Below are 8962 nucleotides of genomic sequence, written 5' to 3'. Positions count from 1 at the left end.
CATCTCTTGAGTATAGCTTTTTTTCGGGGGTGCAGTATGCAGATGCCTGATGGGGAGCCTGATGCTCTTTCCCTGGTCATTTCATTGACACTGCCAGATCTGCATCTGAGGACCGCAAAGCCTTTGCCTCACAAGGATGTCAATCTACTCTCCTGTTATCTACAAATGTTTCAACCCTTTGACTTTCCAGAATCCTAGAGGACTCTGCTCACCCTGGGAAGTATCCTGGTACAGGGTGGCTGAGCTGCCACTTCTGGGAGGGCTCTTGATTATTTCTGAGTCAACTCTTAAATGCACTAGGCTAACTGGTACATGGATGTTGCCTGTTCTTTCCATGAACAGATGGGCCATCCTTTCTGCTCCCCGTTTCTCAACAGTGTCTGACTAGGCAGACAGCTCTTATGGCTGCTTTGGACTCTGGAAAAATAGATGACAGCTGGTCAGAGTCTGCCCTCGTGCAACTTCACGAGGAGGGTGGCTGATGGGAAGAATCAGGTTGCTCCTGTTCCATCTACATATGCATGGCTATATCCTATTTACACAGTGCTGAGTCAGCCTTAAGAAGTCCAAGACCAAAGCCCAGACTTCTGGCTAGGGGCTCCACTATCCCAGGGCTCCCCAGCCCCCTCCTGGATCTTAGTCTCTTGCATATTTCTCTTTCTCTCCCTCTTTTTCTCTTCCTTACACACACACACACACACACACACACACACACCTCTTGATGGATGAGAAAAGCTTCAACTTACTAAACAGCAAGGACACACTTTTTCCTGTCTTCCATTTCTGTCTGCTCCCTGGTGACCCAGAGACCCTGGTAACCCAGTGGTTACTGGTCAGGAATACTCCAGGAGCCTCTCAGGACTGGTAGCTCTAACACCTGCAATGACTACAGTGGCTCCCTGAGCAAGGTGACAGAAAGGAGGTGGCAGCGTCAAACAAAGGTGGCTGGTGCTCAACAAGTTGTAGGTGGATGTCTGTTCTCTGGAATCCCAAGTCCTTCCAAGGGTGGGAGGTCAGGGAGGACTTATGTACCCAATTTCTGGATTCAAGTCCAGAAATTGAATCAAGAGACATAAACACAACAGAGAAGATGCCAGGGAATCTCTGGTTCCTTCTTGGGTGGACCCAGGTCCCCACTATTCAGTCAGGCCAACAGCAACTTACTCATTGGGCTTTTCTCCAAGAATACTTGGAGAACTTGGGCTGGGCCTGGCTTCTGGGAGTTGGATTTGGCTGCTCAGACATATCCCCTGAAATGATGTTCTTTGGTCTGCTTGGGGCTGGGTGGGATGGTTTTGTTTTGTTTTTTGCTTTTTTGTAGTGCTGGGGTTTAAACCCAAGGACTCATGAATGCTAGACAAATGCTCTACCACTGAGCTACATAGTTTTCTTTTTTTTTTTTTTCTTTTTTTTTTTTTTTTTTTTTTTTGTACTAAGGATTGAACCCAGGAGCATTTAACCACTGAGCACATGCCCAGCTCTTTTTTATTTTTATTTTTTGAGACAGGGTCTTGTGAAGTTGCTTAGGGTCTCACTAAGTTCTGAGGCTGGCATAGAACTTGTCATCCTCCTGCCTCAGCCTCCTGAGCCACTGGGATAGCTACATAGTTTTCATTGCAGTGAGCTGCCTTGTTGGGGAAGGATGAGCTCTCGCCCTGGTGCTCAGAATTGGTCATCTCCTTCCTGTGTCCCTGACTTAAGGAGGAGTTAAACCCCCTCTCTGTCCTTGTCCCAGTGGAATAGCCAGAGTGCGATAGGAATCTGGGGGAAAGGAAAGGAGAAAGAAAGTAGGTATTTACAACATCAGGGATGGGAGGGCCCCAGGGAATACCCCAGGCACCCCTCTCTGCCCTGAAGGAGAAATTGAAGATGATAATTTGTTTAAGGTCACATGCTGCATCCAGCACAAAATTGAGATCTTGCAGCATGCTCCCAATTTGCTGTTCCTCCACAGCCTACACTTAGGGCTGAGCTTAGCTCTTGGCACAACACAGCAACACAGAGTCCAGGGTCCTGCCCTGCCCGTCTCATGCTGGCATGGGTTGATCTAGACGATGCACTCGCTCATGCTTCTCAGAGGCCCCAGGTGGCTTGTCCTCTACCCTTCCTGTAGATTCTCTCCCTGAAACCCTGCTGATGAGCAGGGTGCCAATTACCTCTCAGAAGAGGCTCTGGCCACCTAGTGGATGAGAACTCTGGAGGGTCTGGGGGAAGGACCTCCAGCTGAGACCCACATCTTGGTATCCTGACGTGGCACATAGATCTGGTAGGGGAGGTCAGTGAGGTCTGCCCTAGAACTCCAATCTGCAGGACTGAGGGGACCTCTGGTTAGAAAAGGGGGAGAATCCCTGGGGATGGAGGTGGTGGAAACAGATGAACAGAGAGTAGAAGGATAGATGAACTGGAGGTGAGAGGATAGGCAGCCCGAGGAGGCAGCTTTTCCTTTTCTTTTTCTTTTTCTTTCTTTTTTCTTTTTGTGCTACCAGAGATTGAACCAGGGGCACTTTACCACTGAGCCACATCCCTAGCCCTTTAAAAAAATTTTTATTTAGAGACAGGGTCTTGCTGAGTTGCTTAGGGCCTTGCTAAGTTGTTGAGGCTGGGTTTGAACTCATGATCCTCTTGTCTCAGCCTCCTGATCTGCTGGGATAACAGGCATGTGCCACCATGCCTGACCAGTTTTTCCTTTTCTTTAGCAGTAATGACCTTGAAAGTTCAGGAGGTGCTGGCAAAGGGGGGCAAATGGACACTGGACACTCAGCTTGGCTACTTGGGATTCCATGGGAGGGGCTTTCCCTTATAGCTCTGGCAAAGTCACCTTTATTCCAACTACAGCTGTCGCTGCTTCTCCACTGAGACAAATTCCCCATTAACAGGTGGCAAAGGGATGAGGAATGTTTGTCTTCACAGATTGAGAGCCCTTCCTGTGGGCAAGCCTTCCTGTGTTCAGCCAGGAGGGGAAGTGTGCAGCATAGCTGCCAATGCAGTGGCCTGGCTGTGGCCACAGGGGAGAGGGGATTAGACTTGTCCCAATCTGCCCCACAATCCTAAACATTAGGATTGGCTGCAGAGGCAGGTATTGATCCAATGTAAGTCAGAGCTGTGCTGATGGTTGAGTTTCTCAAGGTAATGAGATCCCCATCCCGGAAGGTATTTAAGCATAATTCAGGGGTGTTGTTAAGATTCATATATCAGATCATACTTTTAAATGGACTTTAAGATTACTGACAATGGCCCTCAGCAGCCCTTATTTTAGGACTCAAATGATAGAATCAAGATTAACTCTTGCTTGCCTGAAAACAAATATGCCTCATGCCTGTCCTTTGCCATCTTCCTCAGTCCTGGTCCCCCTCTCCAACCCCGAGTCACCTCTGGTACCCCTTGGACTCCTTTACATAATTCTTTACCCGATCTATCAATGGCAGGGGTGGGACATGTTGGCAAACCCCTACCTATAGTAAGAAATGAACTGGGAGAGGGTGGGAAATTAGAAGCCAGTGCCCCCGGGGAGCTTCTTTCTAAACATCAGGCCCAGTTTATCTTGCCTTCCTTGGCCACCAGTCATGGAAAAGATTCCCCTGTCTTTCCAGGCAAGACTAGACACTAAAGATAAAAGTCCTCTCTGCCTCTTCCTCTCTGAACACCCTCAGCTCTGCCAGTCTGCCCCACTTCCCCCACCCCCACCCCCTAGCATACTCATAGTAGCACGTGTGCCACTGGAGCTGACCCTTTTGGAACAGCCAGAGGGCTGGTACTCTGACTGGCACAAAGCTGGCTATTTTATATCTATTAGTTTACCAAGTCCTCAGAACAACCCCCCAAACACACATTCCTTTCTCATTTTTACAGTTGAGGAAACTGAGGTTCTGCTCTGCTGGACTAAGCAGATGTATAACCAAGGTGACATGGCTGGATTCAAATCCAGGGCCAGAGCCTCACATCACCCCATGAGAAAGGACAGTGGCTTGACTTCCTGCCCTCCAAAGGCTTAGAGGTGGGTGGGGGAAGGGTGATTGAACCAAACTCAAAATGATCAAGGCCTTGGACAGAAGGGTAAAAGGGTCTGGGAGCAGAGGCAAAGTTTTCCCAGTGGGTCTCTAAAATCTCACCTCTACATAGCCTGGCCCTGTGACCCTGTGGCTCTATGCCCAGAGCTGTGGCCTATGCTGGGCACGTTCTCTTCTGATGGCTTCTGGCTCCTCTCCCTTCTTACTTTTTAAAAGACTGTGAATCTTCTTCACCTCTGGCCTGGTCTTTCCTGTCCCTAAGCCTCCTCCTCAGTCACACTCCAACTTCCTGAAGTTGCCTTTTACCCCAGGAAGACTCCCCACTGTTCTTACAGTTCCCTCTCCCTCCCTCTCAGATTCCCCTCTCTCCCTATTCTCTTCCCCCACCTCTCCTAGCCCACCCCCCACCTTGTAAGACCCCCCCCACACTAAAATGTTCACGGGGAACAAATGAACCAGAGCATTTAAGAAGTTCTGCCCAGTGCTCCAGACCATTCTGTGCTTCTGTCTCAGGTGCCCAATTCAGGGGCAGGACCGGGGCTAGGGTTCCAGGAGGACAGCTGGCTATTCAGCTGACATGGCAGTTCCATGGGCAGCAGGCTGCAATGGATGACAAACATTTCCAAAGCTTCATCCCTCAGCCCTCCTGAGCCCCCCACCTCTATTGTTGAGAGGGCAGGGGGACATGGTGACCCACACAGCAGAGAGGTAAACACAGCTGTAGGGTGCTGGGTAGAGTGACCAAGACTGTGTACCAGGGGGCTTCATATCCCACCCCAACGTGGCCCAGAATAAAGAGATGCCCAGGACTCACCCTATGTCTGAGCCGCAGCCAGGGAAGCATATGCCTGCTCCTGGAAGTGGGCACACACCCCTCTCCAGCTCGGGACTGTCCAGCAAGCATCTCTCTGGTCAGGATATTTCAGCTCCCTCCTCCCTCTGCTCTCTTCCTTCCAATGAGCTCATCTGTCTGGGGCTCCCCATCCCCCTTTGAAAGGATGTTTGGACAGAACCTGGCAGAAAACAGCAAAAGAGGAAGGGAGGGATGGAGGAGGTGGCTGCCTACCTGTCTGTGCGCAGAGCCCTTAGAAAGTTAATCTAGGTGAGAAGAAATGAAGGACTCTCCCTGGGAGTAGGGTTCAGAAAGTTTATGTTTACACCAACTTCCTGATGCCAGAGGGGCTCAGGGGAGCCAGGACTGAGGCTGAGGTGGCCATGCAGTGTTCCTTACTAGACTGCTAAGCCGAGTGCCTGCGGGTTGGTTTGCTGCATACTGTCCTGTTAACCCCCTCAGCACCTACCAAACTTCAGTGAATGTTGAGACTATGGCTGGGGGTCAGTGGGCACTCTGAGCTGGAGCAGGGGATGGCAAGTAGGGAGAGGCAGAGAACAGACCTAGATGTGCTAGAAGGAGGATCCCAAACATTGGTCCAGGTAGTGTCCATCCAACCCTGCCCGGAGTGGCAGAAGGATTTGCAGGCAGTTAACTTCAATGCAGAGAATCTTGAGCCTCTGGGTTCACTGTCCTGAGACTGGGACTCTGTTTATAAGTGGAGGGTAGGTGAGGTGCAGGAGCGACTCTTGGTGTTGATCGGAGGCTGGAGGTCGGTGGGGGTGTGGGAAGAGTTCTTTGCAGAGCCCACGTCCTCTGGCTCCAAGAGCCGAGTCAGCGCCACTGAGCTGCCTCGTTACCTGCAATGCCCCGACCGGAGCGCTAGGGTTTCTGGGGGAGGAGGCGGGAGAGGGAGGCAGCAGGCAAGGGCAATGGGGGAGCCACAGGGGGAGGAGGTTCCCTGCCAGGCTCCTGCTACTTAGGAGGAACTCCTCTCAAAATAGCTCTGGAGACCTCAGCCAGCTCTCTGCTTCCCTTCCTCCCTGTATGGGGTCTTGGCTGGCTTGCTGAGAGCTGATGGGGGAAGCAGCCTTCCATCTTCCTGTCCTGGTCACCTGTAGAAGGTGATCCTGCTTCTGGTGTAAGAGCAATTCTGAGGCTGGCAGCTGGACCTCTGCCCCCAGGACTGCCCTCCCCACCTCCAACCCTATGCTGCTCCTCTCTAAGCTGCCTCCCACCTGGGAAACAGGGACCTGCTCTCCTTTCCCTCCCTCCCTCAGCCCCACCCTCATCTAGCCCCCAGGAAGACAGGGGAGGAAGCAACCAACTGGTCTCAGAGAAGACTGTCCTGCAATCTGCTTCAAAGTACCCTACCTGAATCCCCAAGAAAACTATCTCCTCCCTCTTAAATCTAGACTGTCTCCACCAGCCTGAGACAGTTCTCTGGCAGATTGTTGGCAAGGGCCCAATCCATCTCTGCATCCTTGAAAACTTGCTCTTAAAGGTATTTCTGAGCCAGGCCACCCAGACTTGAGTGCATTACCCCATCCCCAGGAATCAGGCCCGCTGGGGCCACAGCTGGAGGACATGTTCCCAGACATCACTCATGCAAAGTCTCAGAGACTTTTCAGCAGGAACCAAGGTGCTTTCCCACCGCGCCTTACCCCCTGCACCCCGCCCCACCCGCTCCGCTCCCCGCCAATGACTAGGGGCTTTTGGACTGGGTGAAGAGGGGCTCAATTCAGGAGTGCTTCTCAAGGGTTTTCCAGAGGAGAGAAGCACCTCTGACCTTTGACACCCTCTCCCTTGGCATCCTCAGGAGTAGCCTCTAAGCTAGATCAATGGACTAGGTTTCTGTTGTTGTCTTCTTTTGGTACCGGGGATTGAATCCAGGGGAGCTTAACCACTGAGACACATCCCCACCCTTTATTTTATATATGGAAGACAGGGTCTCACTAAGTTGCTTAGGGCTTTGCTAAATTGCTGAGGCTGTCTTTGAACTCACAATCTTCCTGCCTTAGCCTCCTCAGCCGTAGGGATTATAGGCGTGTGCCACCACGCCCAGCTAATGGACTAGGTTTCTGAGAATTTTTGAGGAAAGTGCTCTATAAATTAAGAATCCTCTAGCCACTAATGCATCTCCCAATCACATTTCTTCGCCCAGCTGTGGAGCCTTTCTGGTATTTAGGAGAAAGTTGGGGCTCTGAAGTAGGAAAACTGAGTGAATAATGGTGGAGGCTACAGCCCTGGGTTTACCAGGAACTTTCTAGGTGACCTTGAGTCACATTTTCTACTTCTCTGGGTCCATCTTTTCATCTGTGAGGTTGGGGGTTTCCTAAGGTCCCTTCCAGCCCTAAGAACCAGTGAGCAGGGAGACAGCAGGGAAGGTGGGGAAGAGGGCACTGGAGGAAACTGGCAACCTTTTTCTGTCACCCGGATCTAAAGATATCTCTGGAGCTCTGTTTCTCTCCCCTCCCCCTTCTCTGGGCAGGGTCACTATCCTTCCCTTTGGCTCACCTCTTCTCTTACCTCAGCCTACTGTTCTGAGAAACACGACCTTGTTGTAAAAATAAAGCCAGCCAGCGTGGATGCCCGCCTGTTAATGTAGCGTGGGGACCTCCGGGGGAAGCAGGAGCAGGCCTGCCAACCTGGAGACAGCCTCCCCTTTTGGGGCCACAGACCTCTTTGAGCTCGGGGTTCACCGTGTGCCTCACATTCTGCTAAGCACTCCTCCGTACAGTGGTAGCACATTCAGTCTTCACAGCCAGGTCCACTTTTGAGGTTTTTGAGGCTTGGGCAAGAGTTACAAATGGAAATGACATATAAGTCTAAATATACACTGTGAATTAGGATAATAAATTGCTAAAATTTACCTTTTATTCTCTGTGTTTAGTTTTCCTTCATAATGACCTGGAAGACCAGTACAAAAATGAGATTTTCAGACCATTTTGCTCAGTGGTTCTTAGGGCTGGAAGCGTTCTTAGGAAATCTCCAAACCTCACAGATGAAGAGATGGGCCCAGAGAGGTAGAATATGTAGCCCAAGGTCACCTAGAAACCCAAGGTTTCTGGTAAACCCAGGGTTGGAGCCCCCTCCCCTTCTTCCTCTGGTCCTGAAACAAAAGGGGTTCTTGTGCAGGCTTGGGAACACTCCACTTGTAAGACAGAGTCCTTTCACTCCCCATTACTTGCAAACAGTTGCCCCTTGGTCACTTCCTGGGTGTCTGGGTGCATGTAGGTCTGGTATGGTCAGCTATCAGAGGATAGACAGACCTGGGAAAGAGACTTCCTCAGGGTGTTTAAGGAGCAAATTCCAGGGTCCTGGATTCTTGATACTGTCTAGAAGGGGAGGAGCTACATACTCATCTCCCTGTGTTCCCAAGGATTTATTGTTCAATGAGGAGGGGCATAGCCAGGGAGAGTCAGCATGAGGTCCTCCAAAATCTGGACCAAGAGCTGAGGGTCAGATTGCTTTTGACAATCCTACCAGATAAATATCTTGTGTTCACCATCTAGCAGGTGTGGAGCATAGTCTTCTCCAGAAGATTGGGTGAGGGTCCTTAGTATCTGTGGGGCTGCCAGAGCCACTGTGCCACCATACCATGGCAACAGTGATGCTGAAGAAAGAAGCAAAACTGCAACAACCACACTGGTATTCAGCATTTTGCACACAACCCCAGGGGTCCCTGATGGTTCTGAAACCTATCAAGGTTGAGAAGGTGGGTGGTGAGGTGAGGGTGCTGTGGTGTGCTTGCAGCAGGGGCCAGGCCCTGAAAGGCATGGAGGCTGCAGATTTCCAAGTCTAAACCTGTTTTGAGAGAGCAAAGAGCATCCATACTGGAGGTTTGGATGGTTGGTCAGGGGCACCAAGAAGACACCCACCACAGAGCACTGCTTACTTTTAACTCAGAACTGTGTGGGGAAAAGCGCCGAAGTTCCAAGTGTCACCTTAGCCCTCTGAGCTGGTAGTAAGCCTGGGGTCTTCCATCCCCACCCCAAGAAGGATGCAAAAGGGAATCTCTACAAGTTGGGTTCAGAAGGAAAGCACCAGAAGCTTTTGGAGAAGAGTGAGTGATGGGGTGGGCTAGGTGGGCAAAATTAGAAGTAGGGATGCTGTGGGAGGG

Source organism: Sciurus vulgaris (assembly GCF_902686455.1).
Source record: "Sciurus vulgaris genome assembly, chromosome: 11".
In the NCBI taxonomy this organism is placed as follows: domain Eukaryota; kingdom Metazoa; phylum Chordata; class Mammalia; order Rodentia; family Sciuridae; genus Sciurus; species Sciurus vulgaris.
Note: the sequence above shows the minus strand (reverse complement) of the source record.